Below are 15445 nucleotides of genomic sequence, written 5' to 3'. Positions count from 1 at the left end.
GCATGTGTTTCATTTATTTCTTATAAGAAACACTACAAGGTAGGCACTTTTTAAAATTTTACTGATTGGGTCTGAGACTGGAAGAAGTTGAATAATTTTCCCCATGTCACACAGCCACTGACTGGAAGAACTCTGGTCTCCTAACTCTAGTATTCTGTTCATGTTCATTAGCTCATCAGGGAGGATCTAATGAAGCTGGAACGTTTGTGTTCCAGAGGGATGGAGTTGGAGAGGAGACTAATAGATGGGAGAAAGGAAGAAGAGCAGGAGCATAGATGGCAATAGTTTATAGCCTAAAGGAGGAAGCCCAAGAAGACTACATCCGATAATTTGGAGCCTTGCAGCCAAAGCCGAGTGAAAAGTGGGGGCTAAAACCAGAAAAATAATAAAATAACAGAAACCAATCATAGATGAAACAAAGAACAATTTGGAAAGGAGACCCAAATTGTCAATGGCTCCAACGATTGGCCAGTCGTCCTCAACAAATTAGAATTTCTTGGGCAGCTTTAAAAAAAAAAATGCCTGGGCCCTACCCCAGACCAAGTAATCAGTATCTCTAAATATTTAATTTTAGTATTTCTGGTATTCTCAAATGGGACGGCCATACAAAACTCAGGAAATATATGCAAAATTTTGCTGGTTGGGCCCTTTCTAGGAATTTGGTTCTCGCCGGGCTTCTGTCACACACCCTCCATGTAACCTTTCTGACTCTTCAGTTCGTCAGCCAAGTGGGATGGTGCTGGCTTTGCTTCCTTCTCGGGGATGGAGCAAAGCTCAGCTCTGATAAAATGTGCCATGGTGCCGTGTAAACTGTAAAGCCCCATAGCGACCCAGCTTCCTATCGTAGCAGCAATTAGAACAGTCGTGTTCGCCCACATTTGAAATAGGACTTTTGAGAGACAGTCCTCTCACTCTCGCTGTCTCTCATCCACAAGTGCTTGCTCCAACGATGGCAACTTTGGCTTTTAGGAAATGTGTTTGGAAGACTTTTTAAGTTGCTTGAATCATCTGAATCTGCCTAAAATGATGCTGGTCAGCTGTGGGGTGGTACCAACCCCCAGCATTTCATTCCTTAGAGGTGTCTGCATAAGAGAGCTACAGGGATATGAGTTCCTGACATTTGGGGTGTGAGAGAAGCCAACGAAGATAAAAGACACAGAACTGGATCAGGCCGAGCTAAGGTGGGGAAGGGAAGAGCCAGAATCCAGAAAGCACCCAGTACCGTCAGCATCATTTATTGATGAATATAGTCCCCATCATTCTTCATACATCTGCCAGTGGAATATTATTCATCTTCATTGCTTTTGATGAGGCTCAGCTGGATTTATCCACTAGGAATATGGAGAATTATTTGTTAATCATAATTAATAAATTACTGTCACTTGCTACATGTAAAAACAAAACCATCTCCTTTTCTAAGCATAAACTATCATTCTCTGAATTTTGGGCACACGGTGTTATGGACAGCAGCAGACCTTGTTAAGTAGGTGTTTTCTTTTGTGACATTCAGGTTTTTTCTTCCACATACAGAAACATCTCCACGAATGCCATTCCGTGGCCTTTCTCCCCGGAACATCTTGAGGCAGTTGGAATGAGAATGCATAAATGAAAATTTCTCTGGGAAAAAAAATTCCCTCAGAAAATAAAATGTCCAAGTAGAAAGTAGAGTTGGTGTTACTGTTTTAAACGTCTCAGTGGGAACTAGCATTTGAGATCTGACATCACCTCTCCTGGTGGTTAGCTGTTATTGCCTTGCAAGGGGTAAAGGTTAAAGCCCACAACTGCCTCTGCCTCTAAATTTATGGAAAGCTGTTTGGCCACACGATGAGTATTATGCCTGGTGTGTGGGTCTGAAGCTGATCACTTCAACTTCCTACTCTTGCCTGATCTAAACTATGGAAGTTAGCTGTGAACGTACCACAGAGCACATTGTTACTTTGTTTATTCATTCAGTTAACAGAGTTGGGTGTCTGCTGTATGCGGGGCATCATAAGAGGGTATTCGCAGGTAAAAATGACCTAAAACCACCTTTAGTCAGCTGAGGAGACTGCTCTAAACAGATGACGTTTGGAATTTCACTGGTGAAATTCAATGACTGAATGATTAATCTCAGGGATTATCCTCGGACCTCTCCTCGAAATCTACTCTCACTCCCCAGGTGCTCACATCCAGTTCCAGAGCTTTAAATGCTTTTAAATGCGGAGGACTCCTAATTTGTATTTCCAGCCCTGACTGCTTCCCTGAACTCTAGGCTCACAGCGACTCTAGATCTCAGGCCGATGTCTCAAAATCATCTTAAACTAAACATGTGTAGCACTGAGCTCTGTATTCCAGTTAGTGGCAGCTCAGGCTGGCAGACATGACCCTGTCCTTGACTCTTCTTTTTCTCACACGCTCCCATCCAATCAGAAAACCTTCTAGGCCAGCAATTCTCAATTATGGTTCCAGACCCCCTTGCCAGTCTCAAAGAGCCTTTCATAAAATCTGTGAGGTCAGAACTGTTTTTATAATAATACAAACACGTTGTCTTTTCCACTTTTGCTTGTGCATGTGTGCTGGATGGAGTTCTCTGTCATTGCACGGGCAGGGGCAGGGGAGGGGTGGTGCAGTGACATCATAGCTTTGATGGCTAATGAAATGTGCACTTGTATTCTTATGTTTTGAAAGTATCTCACTTTTAATTTTAACATACTAAATATGTACAGGTATAAGCCTCATGTACAAAGACACCAAAGGGTGTTCTCAATAATTCTTCAGGGTATGACATAGCCCCAAGTTCAGACAGTTTAAAAATTGCCCCTCTGGACTTTTTAAAAAAGTATGTCTTGAATCAGGACCTTCTTACCATCTCTTTACTGTCACTCCCGTATAAACCATTAATTTCCCCTGCCTTGACTTTTGAAAGAGCCTCTTCCCCGGTTTCCAGGCCATGACTGCTGTGCCCTTATTATCCTTTCACAAATTGGCAGATGGACCTACATGCGTGTAAATCAGATCGTGTTATTCTTCCGCTCAAACGTCCAGGGTCTTCCCACCTGACTCAGGCTAAAACCTTTCATCTCCTTTTGTAACCTGCCTCTCCGTCCTCAGAGTCGACCCGCTGACATTCTCTACCGAGCTCATTTTACTCCGGCCACGCCATCTTTTCCACATCACCTCAACTAAACCAAACGGTTCCTGCCTTCGGTTTTCTTTTTTGTATGCTCCTTGAATTGCCTGGAATGCCCTTCTCCTAGACACTTACACGGCTCATTATCTGCCTTCCTTCAGGTCATTATTCGGATGCCACCTTGTGAGCGAGGCCTTCTCTGACCACTGAATATAAAGTAGCCACCACCTCACTTCCCATCTCCGTTTTGCTAGTTTTCCTTTGCAGCATATTTTAAACCTGAATTAGCATTTGTGTGTGGATTTGTTCAGTGTCTTTATTTCGCACTGATGTTCCATAAGAATAAGAACAATGTCGTATTACAACGATTATTGTATGTAAAACAGCACTTAGGACCTAACTGGTGCTCAGTAAGGATTCTTGGTATTAATTCATTGAGCATGGTAGGGTAAAAGCCCAAGAAGACTGTTCTAGGAAGGGGTTTGCCAGAGATGGGACAGAGAGAAAAGAAAAACTTTTATTAATGTGCATTTTGATAAGAGTGTTAGAAAAATACTTAACATCTGAAAGAGTTGACATTATTAGCTAGAATTGATTCAGATATGTTATCTTGTTAAAAAAGTCTCTATCATTATATGGCATAAATTTCTATGACACTGATACTGTTTTATTCCAAGGGAAGTTCTATGTTATCCTTAAAACTTCCTATCACCTTAAATTTACCCCAGGAAGTATTTGCAGTGTCGCACCTGTCTGCCTTTGCCTTTAACTTCTTTATTCGATCCACTCTTTACTTTCTTCGTGGTGAAGACCCCCATCACAATTGCATTTACTTACACACACTTAGGCTAAAATGTTTTAAACTGTAATCTGCTTACTTAACAAGCCAGAAAGAGGCACCATTATTTTTGCTTTATAGAAAGACATTTTTGGTAATTATAGAAAAAGAAATACAGCATGGTGCCTTGGAAAGGGTGTACATTGCTCTCAAGTGTTGAGAGAGCTAGGTTGTGAAAGTGTCTGTGAAGGTTATTGAGTATCCTTTGAAAAGTCTCAATTTCCCAATCTGTAAAAATGTGGTAAATAATATTCACTTTTGCAGTTGTCGTGTTTGCATGAAAAGCATATTGTAGAATTCCTGACACAGCATGTGTTTAATGAAAGGTATTATTAGTAAAGTAATGATGTGAAGTAAGAATTGGAAAGCAGAATGACTTTTGGTAGGTTAAAAAGCGATACATACTGCACATTTATTTGTAAAAAAAATTTGCTCTCATGCACACATTGACATATGCTTCCTATTTGGCTACTCAAAACATATCTTCCATAAATCATTATATAATTACCTCCTGCTGTTCTTAAACAGAAATTGAAACAAGAGACAAAGACACAAATTGCCTGTATCAGGAGTGAAACATGGAATATCACTATAGACATCAAAGATTAATAAAGGGATAGTGCAAACTACTCTACCCACATAAATCTGACAATTTAGCTTATATGAATCACAAACTAGCACAATTCACCCAATAAGAAAAAGTCCTATAGCTATTAAGGAAATTGAATTCATAATTTATAAATCTTTGAGAAAAGCAATGATTTTGCTGGAGAATTATAACAAATACTTAAGGAAGATTTAAGTCCAATTCTAAACAATCTTTTCCTGAAACAAGAGAGGAATTTTGCATTTCATTTTATGAAACTAGTATTTCCCAAATGCCAAAACCAGACAGTACAGAAAACCAAAACCAAAACCAAACAAACACATAAAAACCAACAACAGAGCAATACCCATCATGAATATGGACACAGAAATTCTTAACAATATATTGGTAAGTAGAATTCAGCAAGATATGGAAAGCATTATGCACCATGACCAAGTGCAGCCTATTCCAGCGATACAAGACTGGCTCAGTGTTTGAAAAGTAAGAAGGAAAACCACATGACCATAGAAGCAGAGTGATTGAAGTGAAAGAAAGCAATTGATAAAATGCAACATCCATTTATGATTTTCTTAAAGAACCTCTCAGAAAAATAGACGTAGAGGAGAACTTCCTCAACTTGGTCAAAGCCATTTATTTAAAAAAAAAATCTACAGCTGATATTTAATGGTGAAAATTTGTATGCTTTTCTCTGAAGCCTAGAACAAAGGGAAGGTGTCCGCTCTCCTCACCACCGTTGTTATTCAACATAGTGCTGGAAGTCCTAGCTGTGCAATTCTTTTCTTAAAAAAAAAAAAATGAGGCATAAAGCATACAGATTGGGAAGGAATGAATAAAACTGTTTCACTTGCAGATGACATCATTGTCTAGGTAGGAAATCACCCAAAATCGACATAAACCCTCCTATAACTAATAAGTGAATTAAGTAAGATCACAGGATAAAAAAAATAAACTTAAAAAATTAGTTATGGGGTGGAAGCAGGGGGAGGAGGTGGGGATGCTGGGATGATGAGGGGAGTGTTAGGGGTTAAGGGAGACAACTTTAGGTGAACAACAATAAAATAATTTAAAAATAAAATAAATCAGTTCTGTTTCTATGATCTAGCAATAATCACGTGGACACTGGCATTTAAAATATAATACCATTATCATGACATGTGAAAGAAATAAAAAACTTTAATAAGTGTAAAGAAAATGTTTATGGATTAGAAAACTGAGTATAATAAAGATGTGAAATTTCCCCCAACTGATATACAAGTTTAATGTCATTTTTGTTAAGATCCCAGCAAGATTATTTGAAGATATGTACAAGATCATTCTAGAATTCACATAGAAATGTAAAGGAACTAGAGTAGAACAATTTTGGAAACAAGAATAAACTGCAAGGAATTAGTCTACCCAATCTCAAGGTTTGGTTTATACTAACAGTACTCATATGATGTTATACTCATATTACTTTATATGTAGAATATATAAAGAACACTCAAAAGTAAACAGTATAAAAACAAACAACCCACTTAGAAAATGAGAAAAAAGCATGAAGAGACATTTCTCTGAAGAGGATGGATGTACAAATGACAAATAACCACATGAAAAGTTCAGCATTACTACTGGAGAAATGCAAATGAAAACCACAGTGGGCTGTCACCACACACCTATCAAAATGACTAAAAAAAAAGTAGTGACAACACCAAATGCTGGCAAGTATATGGAGAAACACATACATTGCTGGTGGAAAGTAAAATAGTACAGCAACTCTGGAAAAACAGTTGGGCAGCCTCTTAAAACATTAAGCNTAAAAAATCAGTTGTGGGGTGGAAGCAGGGGGAGGAGGTGGGGATGCTGGGATGATGGGGGGAGTGTTAGGGGTAAAGGGAGACAACTTTAGGTGAACAACAATAAAATAATTTTTTAAAAAATAAAATAAATCAGTTCTGTTTCTATGATCTAGCAATAATCACGTGGACACTGGCATTTAAAATATAATATCATTATCATGACATGTGAAAGAAATAAAAAACTTTAATAAGTGTAAAGAAAGTATTTATGGATTAGAAAACTGAGTATAATAAAGATGTGAAATTTCCCCCAACTGATATACAAGTTTAATGTCATTTTTGTCAAAATCCCAGCAAGATTATTTGAAGATATGTACAAGATCATTCTAGAATTCACATGGAAATGTAAAGGAACTAGAGTAGAACAATTTTGGAAACAAGAATAAACTGCAAGGAATTAGTCTACCCAATCTCAAGGTTTGGTTTATACTAACAGTACTCATATGATGTTATACTCATATTACTTTATATATAGAATATATAAAGAACACTCAAAAGTAAACAGTATAAAAACAAACAACCCACTTAGAAAATGAGAAAAAAGCATGAAGAGACATTTCTCTGCAGAGGATGGATGTACAAATGACAAATAACCACATGAAAAGTTGTTCAGCATTACTACTGGAGAAATGCAAATGAAAACCACAGTGGGCTGTCACCACACACCTATCAAAATGACTAAAAAAAAAAGTAGTGACAACACCAAATGCTGGCAAGTATATGGAGAAACACATACATTGCTGGTGGAAAGTAAAATAGTACAGCGACTCTGGAAAAACAGTTGGGCAGCTTCTTAAAACATTAAGCCCTTTACAACCAAAGCACCCAATACTCACGCTACTGGAAATTTATCCCAGCTAAGAGGAAACTTTAGTTTACCCAAAAAGCTTCTACACGAATATGCCAGCATTATTCATAAAAGCTGAACATTGGAACAACCCAAATGCCCTCCAGTGGGTGAATGATTAAACAAACCGCAGTCCATCCATACCATTGAATGCTACCCAGCATGAACAGGAACAAGCTATCGATACACACAACTGCTTGGATGAATTTGCACACAATTATGTCAACAAAAGCGAATCTCAAAAGGTAACATGCTGTATTATTCTATTTATATATTACTCTTGATATGACAGAATTTTAGAACTAGAGACTAGAGACTAGATTGGTGGCTGCCAGGAAGAGGAGGGGCAGTAGAGAAGTAGGTGTGGCTGTGAACAGGCCACAAGAGGGATCCTTGCCAGAGGAAGTTGTTCTGTTTCTTGGCTGTATCGGTGTCCGTATCTGGGCTGTGATATTGTACTATCATTTTACAATATTTACCGTTGGGAAAACTTGGAAAAAGACACATGAGATTTCTCTATTATTTTTTACAACTGCATGTGAATCTATAATTTTCTCAAAAATTCAGAAAAAATAATTTAAAAATTAAGTTGAAAAAAAAAAGCAACATGCATCTTTATTTGTAAAAATGTCTTTCTTTCACCCACACAGTGATAGGAGCTTCCTATTTTGGTTACTTAGAACATTTCTTCTATAATCCTTTGCATAATTACTTCCTGCTGTTCTTAAACTGGAAAAAACATTTAAAATATTTTAATGTACTTTAAAACATTTTAAAAAATTTTAAAAAGAAATTGGGATATAAAACTGGTCTTCCTTTTAATATTGGACACATTTGAATTTTACATGAGCATCTTTGATATAACAATGCATAAATATTTGAAATGCCTAATTCAAAAACTATTTTTTGCAAGAAAGTCATGACAATTTAAAGCTGAGAGAAGCTTCTGTGAGAATAAACTTCATGACTTGGAGGTAAAAATGCTCTCTATGTGTTTAATATTTACGTCAGTCCAGAGCAACTTAACACTTTTATTGAATAAAACTAGAATAAGAACCAAAACTTTTATTACCCTCTCATGTCTGTATGTAGTCTTTCCAATTCAGATTTGAATAATGTGTATGCAGAAATGACATGGAGAAGCATATGTTACATATTTTCCACTTTAAAATCTTAACACTTATGCTTATATATTTTAAATACTAGGGATATTACTGTTTTATAATTTATCTCTTTTGATAGAAGATGAGTTTACATGTTAATCCACAGCCAAATATCTTTATGTAAAAATGAAATGAATTGAGATAAAAGCATAAAATATAAAGGTATAAAAAATGTCTGCCTTTCAACATTGAGTGATTGCAGGGTTTGATATTGATACTAAGTAGAATTAGATTCCATTTGTTCCTGTTTTCCACCCACTCGTATTTTCTTCAACAGCCTTTAAAACAATGATTTTTTTTTAAATGCTGTCAATAGACTGAAGAGTAGGAAAATTGCTCACTGATAAAAATGTGAGAAACTCAGGAGCTATTAAGCTCCAGCCCTACCTGTATTTTGTTACTTCTTCTTGCCTTATCCATAGTGTGGTGTCCTAGGGGGAAAATGAAATTTAAAATTCTTTACCACTTTTAATTTCAGCTCTCCTGTTAACTGACACTATCTCTAAATCTCAAGTCCACCACAGAGTGGAAAGAGTAATAGCTACTTTTAATACCAATGTTATAGGCTTAAATGAGGTAACAAATCTTGGGGTTCCTGTAAGTATGTCACCCCCCCTAAATACTTGATACTTACTCATACCCACATTAATTTTCTCAGGTGGTCATGCGTTTTTCTTCCTGTCTGTGTTTGTCTAGAATCTGTACTGTGGAAGAATGGTATTTTGCCTACCTGAAGATAAAAATTTCTCAATCTTCAGAACAAGTCTTAATCGTATCAACTATTATATTGGTAACCCCAGATAAGTGAGCAAATAAATAAATAACCACATGCCACATGAAAGGTATTTTTCCTTTTACCGAAAAGGAAAAAAATATATAAATCATTTTCTATTTGTATAACATTTATAATAAAAGTTTAATAACATTGATTCCTACCGAGTTTTTGTCTAGATACCTTCAAATCCCTTCTCTATACTTTTTAAAAATTGATTAAGACAGAAAAATAAGAGAAATTGTAACTCAAGTTGGTGAACTGATCCCAACTGTTTACATCTCCTCCTTCCTGACACCCAACTAAAATGGTAAAATAAATATAGAAATAAGGATAATTCATAGCAGTGATGAAAAGCAGAGAATGGTAGTATTAGAGGCACTCAGGAATTCCTGAAACTTCAACAAAAAAAAAGAGAGGAACCAAACTCAATGGACAAGTAAATGACCTCTAGGAAAACAGTTAATACAAGAAAAAGATTGTAATCAGTATCCTCAGAATGATGTGAGAAGTTATTGAATTCATGAAATTAAGTAGAGGCTATTTTTTAAGTGGAATTCCTTTCCAAAAAATAAAAATAGGATCATTACACCCAAAGCCACAATAAAATGCTTAGAAGTTTCATGCCCTCTCTTATTTGTTTACTGATGTGTCCCCAGAGCCTAGGATAGTGGCTGAAACATGGTTGACAGTCGATATTATTTGTAAAAATAAATGAACAAAAGTACTTTAGAATATCAAATGTAGAATACCCCCAAAATGTAAAATAAGAAGGACCAGAGAAATCCCGTATCCATTTACCAGAAGCTGTAGATGTAGGTGAAGCCACAGCAGTAACTGAGAGAGTACGGTATAGCAGAGTCCAAACATGGAAAGCCAGCCTGTCTTTAGAAATTTAGTATAATAAAGGCAGCCTTTCAGATCAGTGAAGGAGTGATGGTATTGGGACAATGTGCTATTATTTTGAGGAAAAATACTTCAAATTATTTTTTTCATCATATACCAGATACACAAAATATTCTAGGTGGATTGACATTCTAAAAGAAAATAGTACTGGTCTAGCTTGCAATTTTTACCACTCAGTTTCTAAAGTATTTAAGAAAGCATCCAATTTATTACCATTGACTGGGAAGGATATTGACTTAATACTGATATAATTTATCGATGGGCCAGTGTCTGGGAAGTGTATCATTTCCAGATATTTTTGTTGATGTCACTTGCTAATTTTCCAACATCCAGCCAGCTTCCCTTGGAACTCATTCTGAACTTCGGTTTTGCTTGAATAATTTAATTCCGCCATTGACTTTTGCCAGCACCACTTTTCCTTTGTACTGACAACAGAATATTTCTCTAGTCCTACTTGACATTTTATTAGGAGATTGATGAGGTCCCTTCATAATCAAATTAAGTGAATTCAAATGATTTGAAATCCAAGTAAGAGGGTTTTTAAATATCCATTCGTTTACATAATTTGAAAATAACACAGGAGGAAACATGAAAGTGGACATTTGAAACTTACATTCCAATCCAGAAAAAACTTGGAAGTGAATAAACACATTACCTAGATGTCATCTCAGTCAGGAGCTTCGGGTTCTCATTTCACTCATAAATGAATCACATTTACCTGGGTTGCAAAAATGCCATGAAATTCTTAATGCTGTATCAGAATATAGTATTTCAAATATATCTTTACAGAACGTAAGGATGTCCTTGTAATAGTTTCTAATGAAGAGAATCTAAGGTAAGGGTAGGATATGCATGCCATCCTGTGTGTGACTCCAGTAAATGCACACATCAGCCCCTTTCAGGCACTAACCTAAAGCACTGGCTTTATGGAGATGGGACCAGTGCAGTGTCGCTGGGCACCACCCTCGGAAGGGCCTCATTCCCAGGGTTAATGCTTCTGGTCACCTATCTGAACGTTTACTGAATTTGTTTTCTAAGGGAAGTCTGGGAGAATGAAGCATGTGCTGGGGCTTGGAGCCCTGGATCATCCGTGGTTCACCTGCCACCTTCTACCCACCTTACTGAGTGGGTTTCTCAGTCACCTGGGCTCCCAGCCAGTCCAGCAACTGCTGCCATGGCAGCGAGACCCTGAGCATGAGGAGGCTGGAGGTCAGGTGTACATGCAACGTTGTTGCAGGGTGGCGCCCTTGGGTGCCTGTGGGAGTCTGCTCGTCCTGTGACTGTCCCTGTTTTTCCTGTAAAGGACCAGAGAATAAAATAGTTCAGACTTTGTGGTTATACCGTCTGTGCTGCAACTAGTCAACTCTGCTGCGAGAGCATGAAAGCAGCCACAGACCACATATGAACGAATGGGTGACTGTATAGTCCCATAAAACTTTACCTATGGATACTGAAATTTGAGTTTCATGTATTTACCTGTCATTAATATTATCTTCCCTTTTCTTTTTTCTCCAATCATTACAAAATATAAAAACTATTTTTAGCTCATAGGTTTTACAAAAATAGTCAGAAACCTGGATTTGGCCCCTGATCTGCAGTTTGCTAACTCTGGTTATGCAAATGAGTGGGAGCAAGTTCTTGGGAAAGGAGGGAGACAGGAGTGCTGGACCCCAGGCAAGGGGGATCATTTACAGGGGGACTCACAGTGAACACAGGTGCAGCCTGTTTACACATCGAAACTTGGAAAATTCCACTTGTAAGTTCATCGTTTTTGTGGAAACACTTCTTCATTCTTATACTGAATGACGTGGCAGGATGCCATCAGGATAGTTTTAGAAAAAGAATGTATTAAAATCAAAAGCAAATATTCCAGGCCCATCTCCATTTTTAATAATGCTACTACCTCTTTGTTCTTTTCTCCTTCTGCTGTTATTTCATTTCTCTACATAGACATCTCTTCAGTTTGGCCTTGGTGCTTCGTGTTCTGAGGCACCATTCACTTGTATCCGGATGGGAACACAAGACCCTTCCTTCTGTTTGAGGACCTTCTGCTTGCTACTTAATGTAGTCCCGAGTAAATCACGTAACCACTCTGAGCCACAGCTTTCTGTGCTAGTGGGGCTCCGTAGTGTTAGCTGACACAGCAGACGAACCCAGAACCTCAGTGGTTGTACATAGAGGAGGTTTTACTTCAGCCTCTATAAGGTCCAGTGTGGGTTGCATGACCTTGTCCATTTTGGAACTACATTGCCTGAAGAGTGAGAGAGGCATGGAGAAGGCCCACTTCTGCTGCCGGTCAGCTGGTCAGAATTAGTAACGTGTCTGCAACCCACATGCACATAAGGTGGGAAATAAAAGGGAACCTATGCTTATGGTTTTGTTGAGCACTAAAATGATGTGTAAAGTGATCTCTTAGAACAGGGGTTGACCAGTGTTTTTTTCTAAAGGACCAGCGAGTAGATATTTTAAGTTCTGGATAATATGGCCTCCATCACTACTTCTCTACTCTGCCAGTATAATGTGAGAAAAAAAAAAGTAAATGAATGGGCATAGATGTATTCCAATAAAACTTTATTTTCAGAAGCAAGAGGCAGGCCACAGGCTATAGTCTGCTGATTCTTTTTAAGAGCGTAATTAACATATAATGATTCTCATTTTTTATCACCTCAGATACTTAGAGAGCTTTGGACAATGACTCTCTCCTCTGTGCTCCTTAAACTGGCTAGTAACTGACAGACAGTTCTGAAGAAGCAAATAAGAAAAGAGTGAAGTCAGATGATCATTGGTCAATGGTTTCTTCCCTTCCAATGTCTATTAGCCTTCCTCCAGATATTTTGTTTGAAGCTATAAGTGAGGTCATAGCACTCTGCGCAAAGAAAGAGAAATGTAATTTAGATTTGCATAACCATGCACTAGATGGTCTATACTGAGTTCCAAGAGCATGCAAGCATATATTTTTCAGGCTTCTGAATAGGAGTTTGTACATTTGTGTTTCCTATTAAAAAAACTTTCCCTCTTGCATTTACCCAAGTCAGAAATTTGTGAGTCACCCTAGACTCCTTCCTTAAAAATCAACCTTCCCATCCAATGAGATGCCAGAGCTAACCTCATTTGCATGTCCTAAAAACATCTGCTATTTCTACCCTATTGCCATTGTTTTACTTCAGGACCTCACCATGTCATGGCTGGAATTCTGTGACATCCTCCTAATTAGTGTTTCTTCCTCAAGTGCAGGCCTGGCCACTCTGTTCTCTAAATTGCTGGTAGGGTTATTAAAATGCAAACTCAACTATGAAACCCTTGCTTGGTAATCATTCAGTGTTTTTTATATTATTATTATTATTATTTTAATTAAATTTACTGAGGTGACATTGGTTAGTAAAATAATACAAGTTTTGGGTGTACAATTTTATAATACATTAACTGTACATTGTATTGTGTGTTCATCGCCCCAAGTCCAGTCTTTCCCCAGCACCATTTATCCTGCCTTTACTCTCTTCTACCTCCCCCCAAACCACTTTCCCTCTGGTAAGCACCATACTGTTGTCTGTGTCTATGAGAATTTTTTTGTTTTTTTATTCAGTGGTTTAGTAAATTGTTCAAGTTAAAGATCAAACTTATTAACATGGCACTCAGAGGCCTTTGTGATTTGGCCCTTGCAACTTACCGTATCTCACGTCTTGAGCCCAGCACTGCCGTCACACACTCTGCACTTCGCTGTCTTGCACTGTTTCCAGTTTGTGCTTTCCTTCTCCGCATCCTCTTTCATCTGCCTACTACACACCTACCACCTCTGCTCCATCAGGGTTCCACTCAGCCATCAGGCACCTCCTCACGGAGGCCTTTCTTGATCCCCTCCCTAAACTAGAGACCCACCTTCGGGCTCCTTCTGTATTCTGTGCCTCCACATATCACAGCTCTTTTCACTGCACTGTACTGTGCTGTGCTGAAACATAATTCTTGGATGGCTTGTCCCTCCCCTCATGCCCCATTCCTCCTCCAATGACACTCTGTTTTCACCTGGACAACAGAAACAATGTCTTATTTATCTGTTCTTTTCACAGGGCTTACCATGATATTTGCAGATTGGTCACTAAAGCAAGTATTTGCAGAATGAATTAATGTAGCCAAAAAAAAATTAACCTATTTGCTTTAGTGCTTGCATAACAAATTGTGTTTTTAATGTAAATAGAACTTTGGGTGGCCAGGGTTCAGAAACATGTATTTAGGAAATACTTAAAAGCAAAGAAGTCATATACATCAGTGAGTGTGAACTTTATAAAATTTATGGGAAGGAAAATTATATAAATTTGGTTTTTGCCTATATACCAAATGAAACAAATACACAACACAATAAAACAAAACCAGGGTGATACACATACCTGTGTTTTCATTGCAGCCAGTGTCATAGTTCATGACTTTGACGGCTGTTAGTCTAGTGGAAAGAACACTGAATGTAAAACTGAGATTCAGTAGCCTCAAGGACAGACATTTCATGAGAAATCAGGACTGACATCGAACCCTGTTATTTCGTACTTGAAAAGCACGTGAGTCCTGTGGGTACTGATTTGAATTCTATTACTTAGTTGATGTGTCACAATAATAAATGACTTGCATTTTCTCGTGTAACAATATTTATGCCTCGCAACCTCTTTCATTAAAAATATTGCATTGGTGACAGAACAAAGCATATTGCGATCGTTTGTACCCTTTATGTAAAAAATAACTGTAAAATACACATATTTTCAACATCATTGTCCATTTTAGATTATAGGCTAGATGATTTCTGCTTAAAAAAAACATGACCTAGAAGAAACCAGGTAACTTGAATATTATGCAGGGAAATAATCTGTGAAATACAGTGGTTAAATTAACAAGTATTTGAGGGCAGTGGAAATGTTAGTAAACCGAAAGTTAATTATACTTTGGGGAAATAAACATTGTAAAGAAATTACAGCTCACCTATCTTAATTATTGTGAGATTGTTAATATTTCAATAATATGAATGAGAAGAATAAAAAGTAAAAATACTTGGATTGATTCTTGGGAAGTGTACACAATTCTGAGAACCAAAAAGACTGCCATTTTTTTTTTGAAGGACTAGGTTAGAAGCTCTGCTAGGCAGCAGAAAGATTGAACATAATTAGAACTGTGGGAAAAAGTAGAAAACTGCTGTAGGAAACAATCCATTACTGACAAAGGGTATAGATTTCATCTGACATCACTACATGATTCTAACTCTACTTGCTATTTGGGGATTAATTAAAATCCTTAAAAAAGAAAATTAAGGTTTACTACAAATACCAAGTAGATTGTTAGATCTTGGGAAATGTTCTATATAACTTTACTTAATTCTGGTGATAAAATT

The 15445-nt window shown here is 37.4% G+C and overlaps 1 protein-coding gene across 5 annotated transcripts in view; it reads left to right on the top strand.

Moving 5' to 3' along the window:
• ANKS1B (ankyrin repeat and sterile alpha motif domain containing 1B) overlaps positions 1-15445 on the top strand; it is an 806451-nt gene that overhangs the window by 279245 nt on the left and 511761 nt on the right. The window lies entirely within an intron of this gene.

Source organism: Sturnira hondurensis, unplaced genomic scaffold (assembly GCF_014824575.4).
Source record: "Sturnira hondurensis isolate 20B ecotype Veracruz unplaced genomic scaffold, ASM1482457v3 Scaffold0017436, whole genome shotgun sequence".
NCBI lineage: Eukaryota > Metazoa > Chordata > Mammalia > Chiroptera > Phyllostomidae > Sturnira > Sturnira hondurensis.
Note: the sequence above shows the minus strand (reverse complement) of the source record. Positions and strands in the feature narration are given on the sequence as shown.